Source organism: Sinocyclocheilus grahami, unplaced genomic scaffold (genome assembly GCF_001515645.1).
Source record: "Sinocyclocheilus grahami isolate Dianchi unplaced genomic scaffold, SAMN03320097.WGS_v1.1 scaffold1519.1, whole genome shotgun sequence".
NCBI lineage: Eukaryota > Metazoa > Chordata > Actinopteri > Cypriniformes > Cyprinidae > Sinocyclocheilus > Sinocyclocheilus grahami.
Window position 1 is genome coordinate 72306 of NW_015506698.1, and position 24645 is coordinate 96950.

The window sequence follows — 24645 nt, forward strand, 5'->3', positions numbered from 1 at the left end:
TTTTCAAAGGTCTATCAGAACAATCCAGAGGTTCCACCTCTACATGCATCATTTTTCAGTGTATTTTATTCGTTGTTTCAATGTCTGTGTTGTGTGTCAGGTGTGTTCATGCACACTGTTACAGCTGTGTGTATATGTATGTTCATATGCATGTGTAAGTAAAGCACTGCATCATCTCTGAGTCCATGCATGATGACAAAACCTGCTCGAAACGCCCCTCAAACCTCCCGGTGAAGCAGTTTGTTGAGGTGAGTCAGTGAGATCTGTGCTCTCCAGCAGCAGATGCAGCAGTGCTGATTAAAGAGAACGACGCCGCGACGCTCCATTAGTGAAGCTCACATCCACCACATCAAGAGCTGAATGCAAATGGGACCAAACGCCCTTGCAGAAGAAAAGACACACACGGCATCGTCACAATGATGTTCCACGGCCTGTTTGGAAGACAAGCTACATTTCTCCGGTTGTTGCATCTTAACGTGAGCTGAACGCTAATAAGTACTGTGCAACTACAGCACTCGCGTGTTCTCGTATTATAAGTAGGCTCGAAGCATCACTCCAAGGCCGAAGAATGCATGAGATGGTGGGCCGCAAATGACTTTGCATGCATTTCACTCCAATTCCAGCCAGCGTTCTGCCTGGTTTAGCGATTCTTCAAATTATATTTTACTTGTCAACATGCTGCGAGAGAGACGGTTATTCCTGCGTGACTGAATTTGACAGTATTAAGCTCTCGCTGTGGTCTAATTAACCTGCTGCACCACATCGTATCTTAATCAGGCCGAGTGACATTAGTGACGCGAGAGGACGAGACGGGTCAGTTACTCGCACTGCTGCTCAACGCTTCCATGATGGAGAAAGCCCCAGAATATTCTGCTGAACATCTCATCTGCGTCCAGCAGAGGAACGTCACCACACCACATGTTTGATAAGATCAGATACTAGTCAGTGATGCTCAGGATCTGTAGTGCTTTCATCTTTATTGTTAGATCATCTTGCCCTTTCTTTGAACAAAACTACAATAAACAGACAAACTCACTGGCATTAAACACTGAAATATGGCACTTTTGTATGGAAGCTAATTTCCACCATCATATTTTGGTAATTCATAATTATGAGATCATATTTATGACTTTTAAAGTTGAAATTATGACATACTAACACATAATTATGAGATAAAAGTCAAAATTATGACAAAAAGTTGAAACTGACAGTCAAAATTATGAGATAAAAGGGCAAATTACTATTTATATCATAATTCAGAATTTTCAATCTCATAACTGTCATAATGTTAACTTTTTGTCAATTTTGACTTTTTTATATCATATTTATGACTTTATCATGAATACGACTTTTAAATCTTGACTTAATTTCGACTTTTTATCTCATACTTGACTCAGAATTGGCATTTTGTCATAATTTTGACTTAGTATGTGAATTTCAACTTTTTATCTCACACTTTTTGTTATAATTTTGAATTAATCTCATAATTAACTTTTTATGTCATTATTTCGACTTTGTATGTCAGTTTTGCAATTTCCAAATTTTTATCTCATACTTGACTTTTGGACTTTTTTGTCATAACGCTGACTTAGTATATCAACTTCAACTTTTTATGTCATACTTTTGACTTGATATGTCATTAAGTTGAATTGTGACATCTGTTGTCCAACTAAACTAAATAGTTTTTATTTCCATAAAAAAAGCAAAATGGCAGTGGTGGAGGTGGAGGTGGGTGTGTAATGTAATCTGTGTATGACTGAACAGTGCGTAACACTGGTTACACAACTACCACAGCAAGCCTCGTAGGTCTGGACGAGAAACTCATAATGACTAAATGCTTTTTGGCTGAACTCGTCCTTTAATGCAGATGAGATGAACAAAGGCCTTGGGAAACACAGAGAGAGTAATACACACAGCAGCAGGTCAGAAGCGACACACACACTCGCACAGGCTCATAAAGCCACTTCACAGTCAGACTCACTCATGACAATTAAAGCGCGCGCACACACACACACACACACACAGCTGACGGCGGGCCAAGCGTAGACAGATGGGGCCAATTGTGATGGAAATGAAGAGTGACCCTTTGAACACGCGGCTCTTTTGAGGACGAGATGTCATGGGCTCCTCTTTTATTTTAGCAGCAGATTGTTTATCCTCCTCTCGTCCTCAGTGCTGTTCTCGCACAGATCCGGTCCGTGTGATACGGCTCATGCAGAATCTCGCTTAATCTGTCATCAGATAACATCAGATTATGTTGTAGAATGAGCATTGAGCGTGTTGAGTCATGGATATGATAAACACTGGATTCCTTCGCATCACAATACAATCCCAACACACTTGCTTTTGCATCTAAAATTCCCGAAGAGTGATCTGAATGTGGCTCAGTGTGAGATTTATGTTCTTCATTGGCACTTTAATCCAGTCCAGAGCTCTGGGGAACATTCATCGTTTGTAATTCATCCACTTGAATCATAACCAGAAAGAATGCGTTTTTAAGAACACACTAGAATTCATTCCCATATCAAGCTCAGTTTTTCTGGAATCATTGACTGTGATTTGAGGGACGATTCTGGTCTTTCAAGATGAAGCTCAATCCCATTGCAAACACCAACATCATGGCTTTGATTCCCAGCGAATGCATGAACTGCTCACATCTGCTTTAATCCAAAGCAATTTACATCGCACTGAAGGCATGCATGTTAACTGTAAGGAAATGAATGAATGTCTTTTGAATACATCCCCAGTTTAATCCAAATTAATGCATATTCAATATTAATGCACATGCAATTATCATTTGTGCAATAAAAACATTTATATTCAACCACTGAAGTGTAAAATTGAAAGCAGCAGTTTTTAATTTATTTACTTGGAAAAACAATCATAGAGTTTTATAAACACACAAGTCCAGCCATGATCATAAACTATAATTAGTTTAGCACTGAAAGGGAGATATTTAGAATTCTTTGCAATTCAGAAACTTTGTGATATACATTCATTCATGCATTCTTTGGGAATCGAACCCATGACCTCAGTGTCGCAAACACAATCCTCTACTGTCTGAGCTACAGAAATGCATGAATGATGGTTAGAAGGTTAACTTGAAGTCGATGTACATAAACACCAGAAAAAAATCATTTAGAACAAGAATCAAACACAATAACAGAGACGAGTGATTTTATACCACAGTAACACTTTTTGTTTTATACACGAAATAACCATGTGTAAATGTCTATATTTTTGTATTTATTTTAGTTTATATATACAGTATATATATTACGGGGAAGTCGTGGCCTAATGGTTAGAGAGTCGGACTCGTAACCCAAAGGTTGTGGGTTCGAGTCTCGTACCGGCAGGGATTGTAGGTGGGGGGAGTGAATGTACAGCGCTCTCTTCCACCTTCAATACCACGACTGAGGGGCCCTTGAGCAAGGCCCCGAACCCACAACTGCTCCCCGGGCTCCGCAGCATAAATGGCTGCCCACTGCTCCGGGTCCCACTGCCCACTGCTGTTCACGGTTTGTGTGTGTTCACTGCTGTGTGTGTGCACTTAGGATGGGTAAATGCAGAGCACTAATTCCGAGTATGGGTCACCATACTTGGCCACATGTCACTTCACTTTATATATATATAGCTTTTTTTAAAGTCCCCCTTCAGTCACTAATTTTATCCCTTAAAGCTCATCTTTGATAATCAAAATGACTTTATTTTTTTTTTTAAATGTCTTCATGCGAAACTTTACACCCACACCTCATTTAGTATATGCAGTCATGAATATGTAAATTAGCCCCGCCCCCAGCTCAGACACCCTGCTGCTTTCACTCGGGTAACTGAAGTATAAACACTACACAATGTGGAAATACTGGATTCATTCAGCCTAAACTAGACCTAAACCAGAACTAAACACTGCAAATCATTCAGGCTCGTCGACGAGCTGCTCAGCAACGGTGTGGACCGATGAATTTGCACATGGTTTGTATTTAAGCATGACAAACACCAAACAGACATGTAAACAACGTTAAAAGCTTGATTTTCACCACAGGGCATCTTTAATATAAAAAAAGTGATCTGAATATGGCAAAATGAGCTGCAGAGGTTGATATTTTATGTTATTTGTTATGATTGGAATAATGGAACATAATTAGAAAACAACACTGATCTTCCAACACAAACAATATCTCTTTTAATATGAACTCTTTTTCTCCTTTTCTTTTTCCAAAGAGTCTTTGATGTCAATGCTCTTTCGCTGCTGAACTGATTAATGTTGATGATCAAGGCTGGACTCCGAATAAATCAAGCAAAACTTCGCTGCTTTCAATCTAACACTCCAGTGGTTGAATATATTTATGTTTTTATTGTGAAAACAGATTAATTGCATGTGCAAGAAGGTTATTCTTCACTGAATAGTCAGTCGTTTGCATTAAACTGTGCTGAAAATACATTTCACACAGTCTTATCAGCAGACTCCAGCGTTTGACTACATTAATAATTAGTACAGTCACATGTCATGATTATTAAACGCTCCGGCACAAACACAAGGAATCCAAAGCAGAGCCATACTTCACTTCTTTATGTATTTCAGGGGCAAGAAAATGCATTTGCAGTCTTACGGTAGTCTTTATTTAGGCTGAATGCAAATGTCGATGGAATACAGGTCAAATCAACGATTTAATAATTCTTTTTTTTTTTTATTCTAGATGTGTTATATGTTAACACGTGTTAAAAAGTTTTTCTTCTAATGTGCAATAACGTGAACGTACTGTATTGGATTTGAAATATAAATGCTATATTGCTACTAAAAGTAATTTGTACTGCACATTTTGATCTATTATGTTTGATATATTCTTCTATATTCTTAAAATGTTATGTTTCGGTTTGGGAGTAGGGTTAGGGGATCTAAAATATAAATCACTTATCGATAGAATAATTAAAGTGCATCTAGATCTTTATGATATGAACGATTCATAAATATTTAATGTTGTTTTATGCTGTAAATATGTAATCATGTTTATGGTCTCGTCGCACCCAGATACAGTGGTGCCGACCCCATGGTTTAGATCTTTCCATACATACCAATTGCACATTTCAGCATCAATCAAAGCATACAAAAATGTACATTTTGTACCCGTAAATGTTACATTTTAATAGCTACAACTCACAACCAATTTCTACCGTTCAATGTCAGCCGGTCATTTAATAAGCTCTCCTTCAGCACATGTACAGATATAGATATTAATGTAAAACACCTCTGAAGTGAAATAAAATGAAAGTGAATCTGGTCCTCATCAGGGCTTTGAAACGAGACTTTCACACTGATGTGCGAGTGTGAGTGTGAGTGTGTGTGTGTGTGTGTGTGTGAGAGTGTGTGTGTGTGTGTGTGTGAGAGAGTGTGTGTGTGTGTGTGTGCGTGTGTGTGAGAGTGTGTGAGAGTGTGTGTGTGAGAGTGTGTGAGTGTGTGTGTGTGTGTGTGTGTGTGTGTGTGTGTATAAAGGGTGACGCTCTCTGGAAGATCACATTAATTCACTAATTAAGGCTTTAATTAAGAAGGCTTTTCCTCCAGCTTTCAGAGAAATTTATTTTCTCCAGCAGCCGACGTGAAGTAGGACAAACGCTCTCTAACCACCGGCAAACATTAATCACAGCGAAGACGCCCGTCTTTACATGTGATGAGTTATTCATCGAGTCGCTCGAGCAAAACACACTCCATCTGACACAAAAACACACACACACACTCAAGAGTATTACAACAGAAATATCTAAACCTGAGCATCACGACTGTCACCTCGAGAGAGATTCACAATAACAGTTTCTTAAAGGGATCATCGTCTCCCTCATGTTGCTCAAACCTGTCGGACTTTCCTCTGTGAAACAAAAAAGAATATGTTTTAAATAATGCTGGGACCAAACAACATTGGACTTTCATTGAAAGGACAAAAAAAACTAGAATCATCTATAGTTTGAACAGCTTCATTTGAGTGTGTGAGATAGAAAAACAGACAACTTGTTCTTCCTCTAGTTTCTGTCATTGTTCCTTGTATGATGGATCTAGATTTACTACGGTACACAAACTAATAACTAAGTCTCTTCTCAGCAGACGTGTGGAAATGCAGCTGAGATGATTTTCACTGGATCTACTTTCTTTCCTTGAAATATAAGCAGCATTATTTAAAAATGGACTTTATTCCAGTTAAATACATACAAACATCGACTAAAGAACACATCGGTCACACCTGTGATTTACCATTAGAAGTATTTGTTCTTTTTTTCTTTTTCTTCAAAAAACTGTAAATTGAAAATAAAATTAATGTTAACTTAAATAAATAAAATAATCAGCTTTTTTTTCAGCTTGCTGCCAAGGAAATATTTTTACTTTAAATTGGTGTACTCAAATACTAAAAAATATTTTAAAATATATTCAAAAAATAAAAACATTTATATTTATATAAAAATAAATGTATTATAAAAAAAAAATACTAATGTTTTTAAATTAAAATGAAAATATATAAATAAAAGAGTATTCAAAATATTAATATCTCAATGATCCTAAAATAACACTGAGACTGACATACACATAAATAATCTCACTCTCATAAAGACACTCTTATATAGGCAGTTTTAAAGGGGTCATGATGCTTTTTTAAAGATCATTATTTTGTGTATTTGGTGTAACAGAATATGTTGACATGCTTTAATGTTCAAAAAACACATTGTTTTTCAAATACTGTACATTATTGTAGGTCCTCTATATTTCCACATAGTGATGTAGACATGTGGGGGCGTGTTAGAACGAGGCGTTTTAGGGGGGCGTGGCAGAGTCTTAACTTTGATAAAGAATATCTCTTTGGTTTTGAGACTTTAGTCTTTGCAACTTCAGGGATCTTATCTATGCACAATCAGCTTGTAACACTCCAAAGAGAAAGAACAACTTGAAATCGCATCATATGACCCCTTTAAACAAAAACAATGAGAAACACTGGTCCATGAAATATTTATGGCCAGAAATCTCAGTTTCTCAGTTCTGTCATTTAAGCGGCTGCAGATTTATCAGTTTCTTCTGTATTTGATCTCGCTGGATTTGAGCAGAAGACGGCACACATCACGCTCTCACAGAAATCACCAACAATCTCAAACTAATGAGATTCTGGGCTCTTCGCTCTCACTGAACCGTCACGACTGAATGGAGAGAAACCAGCAACTCTACTGTGTACTGGAACACTATAAAACACGTAAAATCAAGTCTCACAATGCATATAAACTTCTCCGTTCTCTGTCCATATCACCAGTGTTAAGTGATGGAGTGATTGACAGCTGTCCGTCATCTGCTGCATGTGATTCTGCTGCTGATTCAAACGACACGTCAAAGTCTCTGATCAAACAGTGTTTTAGAGATGTGATTCAATGATTCAAAGATTCAAAGACTGACCGAGCTCAAAGGATCAGCTGGAAATATGTTTCTGTCGGTGAAAATGAGACTCAATACTATTAAATAGCACTAACTGACCAATACTTAATAAACCACCACGGCCCTAATGGCACTTAAGCACTTGCTTGTATTCACTTGTAAGATGCTTCAGATTACATGAATAAAAAAGCATATGTTGAATGAATAAATGCAAATGCAATATTTAACCAACAGTTAATTCTGGTCTTAGTGGGTTTTACAGTGACTCTTTCTATAAGTTACACAGTTACACCGGTAACTGGCGAAAAGTGACTGTATTATAAGTGAGTTTAAATCATTCATTCAACCAATTCGACAACAGCACCGAATAATTCAGGAAAGAAACCAGCGACCGTCTGTATGAGTGAGTCATTGAATCATTGACTCAATCAATTCATTTCGAAAACACTGAATCATTCAGGAACGAAACAAGCGACCGTCTGTATGAGTGAGTCATTGAATCACTGATTCAATTGATTTGTTAAAAAAAACTAAATCATGCAGGAACAAATCACCACTGCTGTTGCAATGATTCGCTGAGACTATTTCCGTTGGCAAAGCAAAAATTGTCAATATTTTACTCAATTTTAAAGGTGACCTATTATGCAAAAATCACTTTTACAAGGTGTTTGAACACAGTTGTGTGATCGCAGTGTGTGAAAACAACCAGCCTATAATGGTAAAAATCCACCCACTAATTTTTATAATCCTAATAAATCATAAACAGTCTCTCTGAACGAGTGGTTCCAGATTTCTCCCTATATACATGTCATACTAGGGAAAGTCCCGCCCCTTTATGACGATCTTTGACCTATTAGCATAGACCCCGCCCTGAGTGAGAAGCAGCAGTCCGCCATTACTGTTTTCTTGCTGTAGCTGCTGGAGAGAATGTCATTTTCTTAGGAAATGTCCTGGAAAAAAACGGAAAAGTCCTATATGTTTGTGCTAGTCATTTTACTGGAAGAGCTGGAGTTGTGCAAAGATTGATTCTGAAAGAGGGATCGATACCAACGCTTCGTGCGCGAACGTCAGCTCCAGACAAAGCAAGCATCACGCGTCATATTTTGTTTTCCAAAAGAGCTTCTTGGCTCTCTGTTGCTAAAGCTACCATTGTCTCTGCCGGTTTTCACTGATGCTGAATTCACATTCTACCAGAATGATCGAAATAGGAATGTGGTAGTTAAAAAATTGCAAATGGAAGCAATGTGAAGTCGAATGTTGAATTTGTCGAGCTCATTATGTGATAGCACGCGAAGGCACCATGAGTCCAGCTATGTCGTTATTTTTAACGCGCCGTGCTCCCCGTCTGTGTAATTCATAAACGCGCATTTACTGCACAGTACACTCAGATTGCGTGATATTGTCCTGTTTTGTTGTTGCCTGTATGCCGGAGCATGAGCTCTTGAAGCTCCGCCCTCTTCTAAAAAGGGCTCATTTGCATTTAAAGGGACAAACACAAAAACGTTTGCATTTTGGCTCATCCCTAAAAGTGTCAATTTCAACAAGCTATAAAAATTTTGAGATAAAACTACACATACACACTCTGGGGACATCAGAGACTTATTTTACATCTTGTAAAAAGGGGCATAATAGGTCACCTTTAACTTGTTATTGTTGTTCCTCATTAAACACTGAATATACATGCAGTCTATTTTTCAATGAAAACAGATTGAAATAACCAAATGCATGTGTATCTTGATGTAATTGAGGGTGTTTGGAGGTGTTAGTGTAGTAAACACACATCTCTCTTGAGAATCCTAACAGCAATCCACTGCTGTCACATTATCCTGTGTGTTTGAGTCCCGTTTCATGAGCCATGCGTTTGAGTTTCTCACTGCGGGAAGCTGTAAGTGGTGAAACGCAAACCGTTCGAACATGAGAAGCACATCTGAACATAAACAACCTAACAGAGTCATTCACACACCATCACCTACATCAGCGCCTGCCAAACACACACAGAGACGCCCACAGCACTGCAGATATCCACTGCTGGAATTAGCACTGAAATAACAAGCCATGTGTTTGTGATTCCTGATTGAGGAGAAAAATCACAAACCATCGGGTGGAGACTTCAGAAGTAGATCAGCTGCATGTAATACCTGAACACAGATCGATCCGCGAACAAAAGCGTGGAATTGGATCCAAAGAGAGTAAAAGAGATTGAGCTGAAGAAGCGAGTGCATGCAGACACCAGCTGATGAGTTTCTAGAGGAGCGGCGCGTCTGAACGCAGAACTGTTCTATAATGTTCGTTAAAATGCTATTTCTGAATGTTCTCTAAAATGTTCAAAATGACCATTTTTGGAAACATTTTAATTGGAACATTTAATTGTATCATTTTGCAAACATTATGGGAACGTTATTTTGGAATGTTGTTTAAACCATCTAAAACTTGTATTAACTTTTAAAAAAGTCAGAATATCCAGTTAAAATGATTCAAAAAAACATTCCATGAACAAAGTATAAACAATATTGTTTGCTAATATTTTGAGAACATTATTAAAGACCAGATAACTTAAACAAGTATTCGATTAACATTACTGGAAGAATGTTTGTTCATAATGTTGAGAGAACTTTGCCAGAACGTTCGGAGAAGATTTCGCAGCGATGCCAAAGAAGAACCATTTTTGGTCCCTCAAAGAACCTTTCAGTGATTCTTAAAAGAACCATTTTTCTTAGAACCGTTTTCCATAAAGAACCATTTCTCCAATGGAAAGATTGATGGATGTTGAGGTTGAAGGAACCGTCGGTGCCACTGAAGAACCTTTATTTGAATTCAGCAAACACCAGTAACGATCATCTCACCATAAAACAACCTAACGAGAGATGCAATGCAAATAACATGATTTTAAGGGATTTTTAAAAAATAAGGTTTAAAAAAAACATATTTCTCAGCTGGAAACTTTGGAAATCTCCCATTCTACACAAACAAGACACATGACTTGGAGAACACCTGATGGTTCATTAAGATTTTCAGGAGGATTTCTCTTCCAGAGGAGTTTGATTCAATTTATAGTGCGAGACATGCGACATTCATTCAGATCCATATGGTGAAGTTCACTTCCAGCACCTGCGAGTCTCCTGAGTGCCTGACGGAGACACAGACACATCTGTTTCCAATTGAGATGTTTGGAGAAATGAACAATCAGTGTAAAAACACAACAGCAGCTGCGAGATACTCTCCAGTCCGCTGTGAGATGAACTGGGTGGCATTAAGCGTTTACTTCATGTGTGACGCATATGTATAGCGTCCTATGAAGAGGAAAGCATGACACTGAGGATTTTCTATGTGAACACAACGATTAGAGATCACAGCAGAACAAACAAACAAACGCTGCGGACGAGAAAGCAGAAACATATAAACATGTCCAAAAAACTGGACACCAATAAAGACAAACACCAGCGTTATGAGCCATCCAACTCTACATGAATTCAAAGGAACTAGAATTCAAACATGAATCGATTACAACAGAATCAGTCTGTTATTTAGAAAAACTCATTTCCGTGGCTTTTCCAGTCACTTGTGTTTTTTAAATCACATTCCAAGCGATTTCTAGATCGGCATAAATATAGAAATGTACATTTTTCCAGACCTGGACATTTTGAAATGATCCTATATTTGCATGTTTTTCCATGATGGTGAAACAGATGGTGATTATCTGAAGGAACTAGACTCTTAAAAATAAAGGTTTCAAAAGCGGGTTTTTGCAGTGATGCCACAGAAGAACCATTTTTGGTTCCTGAAAGAACCTTTCGGTGATCAGTTCTTAAAATGAATCTTTTCCACTCTTAAAAATAAGTTCTTTATTGGCATCGCTGCACCTTTAACATCCATGGAATTTGTCCATTGCACAAAAGAGTCTTTACAGCGAAAAGAGGTCATTAAAATGTTCTTCACATAAAGGAAAGTGGAAACTGATCGCAGGAAGGTTCTTTAGGGAACCAGAAATTGTTCTTTAGCATCACTTTGAAAGAAAGAAAAAACCCTTTTAGAAATGTTTAAAGTGTGATAGAACATTTCTATTTCCATGGATGTTAAAGGTTCACGAAACCACAGCCATCATGAGATTCATTAATGATTTGTGATCAAGTTTCAAGCAATCTCTATTCTATTTCGAGCATTGCTCAGAACAATCTGGAACTTGCTGCCACCTGATGATGAAGCGCTGCGTCTTATAAATGTTGAAGAATAAATATGAGTCCATCCTCGATCTGGTTTACTACACAAGCACACATCTTCACATGAATGCTAGAACACAGCGAGAGCTCCTGATGCACGGCTGTGGAGGACCGCGGTGAAACACTGCTCCTCTGCTGGCGTCACCAGTAAATACAGCAGCTCAATGGAGAGGATGGTGGCGCAGGGGTTCGTGCTGAACCTCCAGAGCATTCCCTCTGCTCTGCTTCACACCTCATGCAGCTTTACAGCACAATATACGAGAAACACACAATAAAGACAATCCTACGCTAACGCGTCCTGCAGTGACGCATCGATCAGGACGCGCGTCACGGATCAATAACCGCATCAGTCGCACCTGCTGACAGTCACACGCGCAGCATCCCATCATAATCACGAGTTTACCGCTATAAACATAATGAATAAACTCGTCTGACGTCATGAAATTAAACTTTATGAAACACTAAAGCGATGACAGAAACGCAACAAGATGCTCCGATAGAGTCAATACTGTGTGCGTGTGTTCGAGTCTCTCCATCCAGCAGCAGAAGCACGGGATCAAACCCAGTCAAACAGAAGCACACTCACATTTACACAACGAGACACTGAAAATGTGACTTATTAATGCTTAAAACCAGCAGTCATCAACCAGCCCTGATCACGCGTTCCGCAACGCGCTCGCAATCAACCAGATTCCTGCGCGGAAAATCCAACTTATTCATCCATGAAGTGCGTAAAGCCAGCCCGCTGAGCTCGAGCAGCAGTAACCCGGTGTAAAGAGCGTAAAACGGACTCACCGTGCGTGTTGGAGACACAGGTGAGAACATGCAGTCCGATGAGGAGTGCGTAAAGTCTGCTCGGGTGAATATCTCCAGTGACGCAGCCCATGATCGTCAGGATCGCCGCAAAATCCGCTATTAATCAATCAATCAATCAATCCGCACAATTGAGGATCCTCCGCTCCCGTGAATGGAAAAGATCAGCGCGAGCGTTACAGAGCCGTTAAACAGCGCGAGTCTCCATCCTCGATCCCGGTCGTGACGCGGACAGACACACGCGGCGGCTCCTCTGACTGACTGACGCGCCGCGCCGCTCGCTCTCTGTGCGCGATGAGTTTGGCGACGCGAATGCATTGATCTGAAGAGGGCGGGGCGAAAACCCGGCACAGATCCCGCGCGGAACCGGATTCCCCGAGGCCGGACTGTGCCATCTGCGCGCAAGATAGACTCACGCGGAGCCCGTGTGTGCGCGAAACAACGGCACGATTGCGTTTTTACTTTTGTTTCATGGAGCTCGCAGCTGGAAAGGTTTGGTTCCTCTTACTTTTTGGTTGTGAAAAACACGAACGCTCTGCATTAACGCGCTGGAAGAGTTATTAGACTCCGGTTCCGCCAGTTCACATCAACATTCAGCAGCATCCAACGCTTTATTGCTTTCGGGAAACGCTTACATGAAAACAACACAGACACAAGTGTTTGAGAAAGCCCGATGGAGTGAATCAGGTCGATGGGTTTCCTTCACTGTATGATGGAGTAACTGAGCTTAAGAGCTGCTCTCTGTGGACGCAGTGACCGCTGAGCAACTGATCCTGGATCAGCACCGAACACTGCACAACCACACATCCATCTATCCATCCACCCACCTATCTGTCTATCTATCCATCCATCCATCCATCTATCTATCTATTCTGTTCATTAAATCTATCTGTTTGCTCTATCTATCCACCCATCCATCCACCCACCCACCTACCTACCTACCTACCTACCTATCTATCTATCTATCTATCTATCTATCTATCTATCTATCTATCTATCTATCTATCTATCTATCTATCGCTGGAAGAGTTATTAGACTCCGGTTCCGCCAGTTCACATCAACATTCAGCAGCATCCAACGCTTTATTGCTTTCGGGAAACGCTTACATGAAAACAACACAGACACAAGTGTTTGAGAAAGCCCGATGGAGTGAATCAGGTCGATGGGTTTCCTTCACTGTATGATGGAGTAACTGAGCTTAAGAGCTGCTCTCTGTGGACGCAGTGACCGCTGAGCAACTGATCCTGGATCAGCACCGAACACTGCACAACCATCTATCCATCCATCCATCCATCCACCCACCCACCCATCGATCCATCCATCCATCCATCCATCCATCCATCCATCCATCCATCCATCCATCCATCCATCTATCTCTTCTGTTCATTAAATCTATCCGTTTGCTCTATATTCTACTGATCTGCATCCATGCATCAGACATATACTGTGGTAAATTACCATGGTAAAGTTTGCTCAACTGTAACCGTGTGTGTGTTTACTGCTGACTGCACTAGTTTATTTATGGAGTTCCTCTCATTGTATTGACTAGCTGGATCTCAGTGTCTCCCACGTGCACCCAATTATACCGTTGTGTTTCCACAGATCCCCAGACACACACACACACACACACACACACACACACACACTGGGAAAGGTGGAATCGCTACAGTAAACAACTGAAGATTTCCTAATGATTTCCATGTGAGTGTGTGTGTGTGTGTGTGTGTGTGTGAGTGTGTGTGTGAGTGTGTGTGTGTGTGTGTGTGTGTGTGTGTGTGTGTGTGTGTGTGTGTGTGTGTGTGTGTGTGTGTGTTTCCATGCTGAGTTGTTGTTGTCGTCACATGCGGCAGCAGATGGATGTCTCTCTATTAACCTCACATTTCACCTTCAATGTGTTGAAATATTATTAATGCACTGAGAATAAACATGAATGATGTCAATTTATTTCACAGATTCAACATAATGTGCATCTTATTTTTCCTTCCAGTTCAAATGAAGCAATCCACATTTTCACTGTTGATTCATTTTAGTCGATTGGTTTGTTCCTACAGTTCATTTTAATAAACCAATTGAGATTTATGTCCAGCAGAACATAACTGAAAACACATTCCCACCGCTAATGATATGTTAAAAACTGTCTATTATTTTTTATCAATATCAATATTTCTTCAACCAAATCATCTGCGAAATCATAATCAGAAAAGTGCAGCTCTAGTTCTGTTCAAGAACATTTCAAATTAGTCCAATTACAGGCGTGCGGAGCCACCGGAGACGCGTTTCAACAAACACACGTGAGCTTTCTCTATCTCAGCATGACACAGATGAACAGAAATAATAATAGAGGCTGAAGTCGAGGAGGGGCTCCGGGCTCCTAATGAGCTGTTTATCACATCATGATTTAACTCTCCATTCAGCAGCAAACGAGACTCTTCTGTCTGACTGTAAACATGATTTCAGACGGGCGAGGAACTGAATTAAACATCAGCTGCTGAGTGCATCTGAAGGGCCACATATGAACAAACATCACAAACTCAGACGAACTAGCCTCAGCATTCATCACATCCACAGATACAGGGGCCACACCCAGTGATGTCACTTCCTGCAGGATCATGTAGTTTGACAAAAGACTAACTGATGGAAAGTTGCACTGAGGACACTAATTATCAATTAGAAGAGATGTTTGGTTTAAAGCACTCTGATTAGATAAAGTGCAGCACATTGACCTCGAAGTAGAGAAATGCTCAGTACTTGGGTCACTTTTTCAAAACTCTTCGCATAGTTCTTCTAACTAACCAGCAGTTAATTTCACATTCATAATGCAATAAAAACAATTCATACACTCTCAAATCAAGCCATTCTTCATAACACCAGAGAAGCTTGTCACCCCACAAACTCACGTTATCACTCCGGAAACAATGACTTTACAAATCAATCTTACATGCTCCATGTTTTCATTACAGCTCTAGATTATTCCTTACCAAACTGAAAGACACGCTGTGTAGGTGTTGAGCTGCTTCTAATTGCTTTGATATCATATATATTCCAATATGATATTACTGTAGAAACTTATTTAGTTTTTTTATGTTATGTTAGGATTTGAGCTTAAGTTTATCAGTTTTGTAAAGAGTAAACATGTACGAACTGGCCTGTAGGTTCGTTGTGTGTTGAGTTCTGGCTGTGGTTGTGTTAGAGTGAGAATTTTCTATAAAGCTGCTTTGAAATGATGTGGATTATAAAAGCGAGACTTGAAAGGATGCAATGTGAATTAAAATTCCATGATGGAGGGGAAAAAAGGAAGAAGAGACAGAGTGAGTGTGTGTGTGTGTATGTGTGTGTGTGCTTGTGCGTGCAGGTCAAGTGTCATCTGACCTCTCGCTCAGCCGCTCTAACTGAGATGGATCAGCAGGTGAAGCTCAGTAACGTCTCTCTGCTGGATTCATCAGGTCACAGTCCAGTACAGAGATCAGCTCAGACGCTCAGAATCGATAAATAAACCCACGGGACGATCACGACCCTCAAACCTCAAATACATGAAAATACACAACTTCTGATCTGAGCGCAAATGATTTTATCAATGACACGGACCAATGCTGACGTGTTTAATCGACTCTGCGTGAATCAGTCGAGCCTCTGAAATAAATCATAGAGACAGATGATGAAAATATGTCAATCTGTTTGTGTCCTGGTCTAAAACACACTTCATATTCAGAAATATCATTGATTTGACTGCACTGACACTAAGTCAAGAACAAACTCGATCTGAACTGAGCTTTAGAGCTGAATCGAATTTGTTCATAATTCAGTTCAGTAATTAAACTGAACAGAATCAACCCTGAACTGATCTGAATAATGACTCTATTGTCTTCTGCTTTACAGCTCGTTTCATAATTGATACATTTTGCAAGATTTACGTTTTCCTGTCTATTACGGCGAAGCTGCTTTGAATCAATGCTGTATAAAACACTTTCAAAATAAATGTGACTTGTTTGATTTCTTCACACACAGATCTCTGCTCTTATTAAACTTCTGATTGGCTGCGATTGAGTCACAAATGAAAATAAAGACACGTCTGATGATGGTGTTTCAATACAACATGATCGTCATGAAGTTCTTCTGTCAATGGATTTAATTACTCTTATTACGCCCCTAATAAGGTTGTGTTCCACTCTGGACTAATCTGATTAATTTCTCGCAGGACCTCTCAACTAGATTAGTTATTTCTTAACATAATTAGCATTGCCGAGTGCAGATTTCATTTGAATGAGAAGAAAGACACACACGCGGCTAATCCCACAACGCCTATTAGCTCTGGATTCAGGGGAACAGGAGGGAGAGGAGGAGCCAGAGGAGCAGGAGGTGCTGGAGGGGGAGGTGGAGCCGAAGGAGCCGGAGGGGGAGGAGGAGCCGAAGGAGCCGGAGAGATTTCATTTGAATGAGAAGAAAGACACACACGCGGCTAATCCCACAACGCCTATTAGCTCTGGATTCAGGGGAACAGGAGGGAGAGGAGGAGCCAGAGGAGCAGGAGGTGCTGGAGGGGGAGGTGGAGCCGAAGGAGCCGGAGGGGGAGGAGGAGCCGAAGGAGCCGGAGGGGGAGGAGGAGCCGAAGGAGCCGGAGGAAGAGGAGGAGCAAGAGGGGGCTGGAGAAGCCGGAGGGGGAGGAGGAGCCGAAGGAGCCGGAGGAAGAGGAGGAGCTCAGACGTTTAATGAGGCTCAGAGGTGGCACGAGTGCAATTACATTCATGTGGAGATTAATGTTTTAAAGGTACATTTTGAATACGGAAATATTAAATGACTTAACTGAACTTGCATGCTAAAAATCAAAACTAAATCCGCCAGCAAGTCACTGATTTTATCACCGAATCATTCAATTGATTCGTTCGAACGGCTGATTCTTTCAGGAATGAAGCACGTGACTGTCTTTCCCGTCGTAGCGACTGAACACATTAATCCCGGTTTACACAGAAAACAAATACATTTTTTTTTAAAAACTGTCAATGACAACAAGGATAAAGCAGAAGTATAAACATCTGGAAACTTGATATCTTGTATTATCTGTCAGTGCTGGGCAACTAAATGAAAAGTGCCCTGCAAGCGCGCTCTAGTGATGGAAGCTCGGATCATTTTACCGACTCGGACCTTTGAGTCTCGTTCAGCAAAATGAACCAATCTTTGAGTCATTTCGTTCATTTTAGCAAAATATAATTGAAATGTTATGCGTTACTTCCCTAATGTGTCTACTACTTACGCAAATGTTGATCACACTACAAACAATACAAAACTGCAATAAGAAACAGAACAGATGAATTCTTCGTTTAGCTGGGTCTTCAGTCTATGATTCGCTCAGCTCTAATCTGACAGGTCTTCGGGTTTGGGCTTATGGGGCCGTCACGTGGAGAACGATCAACTCAAACCCGAAGACTCGAGATGAACTCATCAATTCTCTTTCCGGCTCAGACTGCATAGGTTAAGCTTATGGGTCTGTCACGTGATGAGCGAACGACTCGAGACAGGTGAACTACTGGACTAATTCCAGGACAGAACCTGTAGGATGCTGCGCATGCGCGACTGAACGAATCACTCCCGAGTCACATTAAAGATTCGTTCAAGAACGACCCAACACTAGTTCTCTGGCGTTGCTAAACACTGCTGTAATCACTCTCAAACCGACTGACAACCTTTCACAACCAAAAACAGACGGCGTCGACATCTGCTTGCGATATAGCGACACATTTACTTTACTCGCTTTAAACCAGCATCCAGAGCTTTTAATTACTTCCGCTTACGATTTATTACGGATTTTGTTCATTTAACAAGGCTGAAATACATTTGTTACACTCGCTTAGCATCTCGTTAACACCCTTTATCGTGACGAACACAGCCCAAAGCGCATGTAAACCACACACTAATCATACTGACGGCGATCATCCCGCATGTGTGGCTTAATGTGTGTGTGATGCGCGGAGCAGGGTGAAGCGCGACAGAAGCAGCAGGAGCAGGAGGAGCAGGAGGAGCAGGAGGAGCAGGAGGAGCAGGAGGAGCAGGAGGAGAGGAGGAGCAGGAGGGGGAGGAGGAGAGGAGGAGCCGGCGATTCGGGCGGGACAGGCTCCATTATCTCTGGGGGGGTCGATTCTGCTGCTGACTCTTGATTTACAAGCTGCCACGCTGCTTTTGTGACTCGTGGCTAAGAATAATTACCTCACTTGCTGCGGTTTTCTCCTAATAATGGCCACAATTTACTATGCCTGCTCTTCACTTGAACAGCTGGTGCTTTGAAGGGCCGAGGGGCTCCTACACAATCCCACAATGCTTCAGGCCTCCATGTAACCATGACGACAGGCCAAACAGATCTGGAGTAAAACACAAGAGGAGAAGAAACTTTATTCAGTCAGTGATGACAAACACATGAATATGAGGATCATATAAACAATAACCAATGTTCAGATCGGATCTCTTCTGCTCACCAGTGCTGCATTAATTTGATCAAAAATGCAGTAAAAATTGTGAAATATTATAATGTAAAGCAGCTGTTGTCTGTGTGAATATGTGTTAAACTGTAATGTATTTCTGTGATGTGCAGCTGTATTTTCAGCATCATTCCTCCAGTCTTCAGTGTCACATGATCTTCAGAAATCAGTATAATATGCTGATCTGCTGCTCGAGAAACATTTCTGATTATTATCAATGTTGAAAACAGTCGTGCTGCACAATATTTTTGTGGAAACCGTGATGCATTTTATTTTTCAGGATTCACAGATGAACAGAATGTTCAAAAGAAGGGCATTAATTTAGAATATAAATCTTTTGTAACATTATAAATGCCTTTACTGTCACTTTTGATCAATTTAATGCATCCTCGTTGAATAAAAGTATTAATTTATCTTCTTCTACTTTTTTTCTTATTTTCAATGGAAGTGCATCACAGTTTCATTTTTAACTATTTCCAGCATGAATGAGAAATGTTTCTTGATCAGCATACATAAATGCCTTTACTGTCACTTTTGATCAATTTAATGCATCCTCGTTGAATAAAAGTATTAATTTATCTTTTACTTTTTTTCTTATTTTCAATGGAAGTGCATCACAGTTTCATTTTTAACTATTTCCAGCATGAATGAGAAATGTTTCTCGAGCAGCAGAGCAGCATATTACACTGATTTCTGAAGATCATGTGACACTGAAGACTGGAGTAATGATGCTGAAAATACAGCTGCACATCACAGAAATACATTACAGTTTAACAGAGATTCACAGAGAAAACAGTTAGTTTACATTATAATAATATTTAGCTATTTTTACTGTATTTTTGATCAAATAAATGCAGCCTTGATGAGTGGAAGAGACTCATAATTCTCCCAAACATTTTAACGGTAGTGTACGTTATTATTATTGCATATTTAAAGACAGAATGTGTGGATGAAAGGTTTGGAGCGTGTGTTAACTACAGAGATGTGGACTGGTGTAAATAAATGTAGCCGCGAGCGAGTGCTAATGGCGTCTGAGGAGATGTGCCGTTGTCTCTAATGGAGGAAACTCGTTCACCTCAGCACTCTCTTCCTGTGAGCGGGCCTAAAGTTCCTCACAGAGGTGATTATAATTAAAGAGCGTTTTTATTAGCTGCTAATGGCTTTTTTAATCTCTGGTCTCTCTGAGTGCTGCCGGCTGTCAGGAATACCCACGGTGCATTTAAACACCGTCACTCATAACACTGACTGATGTACGCTGATGGGCCGTCAGACTCTGGCTAATAATTCAGACTGAACAGCATCACGGGATCGGCCGTACGCCACCGAGACTCCATCCCGTCGCAGTATCTGAGCGATCCTGGACCCCAATGGCAGGCAGATCTGTTCTGTGCACAATGGGAAAACCACACTCTTAAAAAACAAAAGGGTGTTTATGCAGCGATGCCTTAGAAGAATCATTTTGGTTTCCCAAAGCATTATTTGTGGATAATTTTTGCTCAGAATCTGAGGTGCATGAGCTCAGATCAATGAGGTCTATGATCAATCAGCTCCAAAAGGAAACACAAAACCTGTGCTGACTGAAAGAAGACAAGCAGACAGAAGACTGAATCCAGGATTTGCTGATATTGTAGCATTATGAGAGATTTACAAGCACTTTTTAAGGCTGCTCATTTTTGCCCGGGAACAAGTGTAACAAGGCAAGGGGAAAAAATCCCTAAAAAAGTACAATAATTATCCAAAAAAAAACATTTTGTTGTTCCACCGTATGTGAGCAAAGTCAGTATATTTTAGTCCAATGTGAGAACATTAAACAGCATTTTTTAGAAAAGAAAATTTGATTTGAATTGATTGTATTTTATTGACTTTTGCTGTAAGGTGTTCTTGAGTGCCGTGAAATGTATTATTATTATTATTATGATTATTATTTCCAGCATTCTAATCAATCAGAATGAGTTTATATCACACGATCAAAATCAAAAGGTTTTCTAACGTTTAATATCGGCTGGAGTCAGTGATCATGCAATTGTCATAAAACACATGAAAAGCTGCATTTCCCTGAATTATATTCTAGCGATCAGCTCTGATTCACTTCAAAGTGAAAATGTTAAAAACGAACGGCAGGTACGTGTTTCGTCCCGACTCGTGAATCAGTGTCAGAGTTTCCATCTAAACAGACTTTATGTTTATTATTATTATTATTATTTTATGCATCAGAAGATGCACCATTACATTCAATACACAAACAGTGTTGGGGAAAGTTGCTTTTAAAAGTAATGCATTACAGTATTGCATTCCTCCCTAAAAAAAGTAACTAATTGTGTCACTTAGTTACTTTTTATGGAAAGCAATGTGTTACTGTAATTACTTTTGCTTTACTTTTCTCACCTGGGCTGGACTTGCAAACAAACAATACATTCATTAATTTATTAATTAATAACACTCTTATTTGAGAAATACATTTTAAAAAGTGTGATGTTTAACTAAAGTCGTTTTTGCTTATTTTAATGATTGTATCGGACCATCAAAGATCAGCAGTGAGATTACATACATAAAGGATGTTTGTGTTAAACATATTTAATTATTATTTGCATTGGACTGTTTTTATTGATTTAGAGATGGGCAGATTTCACATGGGCAGGAATATAAAGATTGGGAATCCTTCAAACCTTCAATCAAGCGTCACCGAGCCAGCAGTCACGCGGCGGCCATCAGGAGCTCCTCCATTATTTATTAGGCGACAAAAGATGTGTGTTTGTAAAGTAAATGGTCCTTCACACACTACACGCTGGAATCTAACAAGCCCCATCGCTCAGATGAGATAGCAGCGCTCGTGTGCTTGTGCTTCGATTGCAGATATTCTCAGACCTAGCCATCAATCTCACACAAGTCCCAAAACATGAACGCCGTGCCATCATTTACTCACCCTGATGATGATTCCCCCTGAAACACAGATTGAAACGCTTCAACATGAGGGCTACATGAAGAGTTTTGGTTGAACTATTGGACATTCAATCAATGGTTGCATTTGACAACGCAAAACACAGACATGAGATTTCATCTGTTGATTTATATTCTGAATTTCCAGCTGATCTGCTCATACTGTATAAATAATCTTCCCCGCAGAGTCAATGCATGCACTTATATTTCCTTTCCTTGAAAACGAGTTCAGATAAGGTTTACAGGTCTCATTTTTAGTGCCCTTGATTTTATCTCTTAAATGAGCTACAAAATAACCTACAAACAAACGTCAGCGCTGTACAACAGCAGTCACATCCAAATAAACAGGCGTTTCTGACCAAGAGTTCGGTTTAACCCTCATGTTTTGCTAGACTCGATTTCCAAAAAGTGCTGGTTAAACTATTTATTTATGACACTGGAGCACAAAACCAGTCATAAGGGTCAATTTTTCAAAATTGAGATTTAAACATCATCTGAACGCTGAATAAATAATCTTTCCACTGATGTATGGTTTGTTAGGATAGCACAATATTTGAAAATCTGGAATCTGAGGGTGCAAAAAAATCTAAATATTGAGAAAATCATCTTTAAAGTTGTTCAAATGAAGTTCTTAGCAATGCATATTACTAATCAAACATTAAGTTTTGATATATTTACGGTAGGAGATTTACTAAATATCTTCATGGAACATGATCTTTACTTAATATCCTAATGATTTTTGGCATAAAAGAGAAATGTATAATTGTGACCCATACAATGTATTGTTGGCTATTGCTACAAATATCCCCCAGCGACTCAACACTGCTTTTGTGCTGCAGGGACACATATATATATACATATATATTTTTTTTTTACATTTTGTGTTTGTGCAGCTAATTTTGAACAAACATATATGGGTCAAATTGACAAATTGAAAAAAAAAAATAGAAGGGAATTAATAAAGTAGAGGTTTTCTGTTTTTTTCACGAGTCTTTAGCATTTTTTATAGGGTTGATTTTTGGCAAACTGAATGAAAACCAATCCATTTGACCCACAAACAAAGGTCACAACGCAGTGTATAAACACCAGCGGAGGGGTGAGCTGCAGCAGGCCTCTCATACATATATTTTTTTAACATTTTGTGTTTGTGCAGCTAATTTTGAACAAACATATATGGGTCAAATTGACAAATTGAAAAAAAAAATAGAAGGGAATTAATAAAGTAGAGGTTTTCTGTTTTTTTCACGAGTCTTTAGCATTTTTTATAGGGTTGATTTTTGGCAAACTGAATGAAAACCAATCCATTTGACCCACAAACAAAGGTCACAACGCAGTGTATAAACACCAGCGGAGGGGTGAGCTGCAGCAGGCCTCTGGTTCAGGCAGCAGTCGGTGCATCTCTGGACTGTTAGGATAATGATGAAGAACACAGTGTGTGTTTGTGCATCTGCTCGTCTCGTGCTTAAAAGGCTCCTTAAGTGCTGAAAACAAGAAGCACTGTATACGACGCCTAACGAGAGAAAACCTGACTCAGAAACACAGTAACTCATGCACACGCTCATTAGCCGCTGAAGCGGCGGCAGCAGAAAGGTCGAGAGCGAGGATAATTGTGCTTTCAGACGCTTCTCGGCCATTCAGATGAAATGACGTGTGGCGGTAACTCCCTTTCCCAGCAGCCCATTTCATCTCCGTCATCCGGAGAACTGGTATGAAAGGATACGGCGGTAATACCTCAAGACCTGGAGAGAAAAAAAGACCATTCCTCTGTTTCAAAAGGAAGAAAGGGCTCATTGGAAAGTCGTGTTAAACATTATTATCTGTAATTTGGCTTCTTTTTTATGTCATGCTGCATGCTGCAACCACCATTTGCCCGTTCTCTCAAGATAAAAGCATCCGTGGCGCTTTGAGGGGAAGGAGAGAGCAGCCGGCGCTCGCCACGGTTTCATGACAATAAGCATAATACGTGTTTTATTAAAAGCTAACCAGGCGCCCTTCTGCACAGATTTGATTTGAACAGCAAATTGAAAATCAGCAAAACTCGGCACACCGTCTTTGTTCTCTTGGGCTCGTCACGCTGGGCCGTGTTAAAGTAATTGTTTTACGCAGCATCTTTCAGATTCACACCTCGCTCTTAGTCATTTATTCATTAGCATTTCGGCTTTAAAGTGAAGGTTATTTGACAGGCAAAGCTCTGGAAGGGCTTCAAGACATTATTTATAAAAAGCTGATCAAACCTGTACTTAAATGAGGCAAATAACTGAACTGACACTATATTATCATCTCTAGAGATGTTTGATTGCTGCTTTGATGCGATCTGTATTTAATAAAGCACTATATACATCAATCTGAAAAACGTGATGTATGGGACATGTGATTGTCTTAAAGTTTGGACGTATATCTTATTTCTTATCCTCTCACTGAAGTACTCAACAACTCAGGAGTGCAATGTGATATCATATAATCATAACAATAACGCTCAAATGCACCAAAAACTTATCTTAACTTATCACTAACTCTACAAAATGAAAGCCAAAACAAAACAAACAAATACATATGACAAATACTAGAGTGACACATAAGATTAATTTTAAGTTCAGTGTAAATTACAATGAAAACAATAAATTACAATGTATTAAATGAGAAACATGTGAAATAGCAGCATGTTGTGAGGCGTCTGTGTTTGGATTTAGTCTGTGTGTAATGAGAACCAGCTCTGCTAATCACTACACTTCCTGTGCCGTGATTAAACTAAACACACACACACACACACACACACACACACACTCTCTCTCTCACACACACACACAC

The 24645-nt window shown here is 39.8% G+C and overlaps 1 pseudogene; it reads right to left on the bottom strand.

The window, feature by feature from the left end:
* The window catches only part of LOC107570884 (netrin receptor DCC pseudogene), a 67314-nt pseudogene extending 54642 nt beyond the window's left edge, over nt 1-12672 (bottom strand).
* Between the last annotated feature and the right edge of the window lie 11973 nt (nt 12673-24645).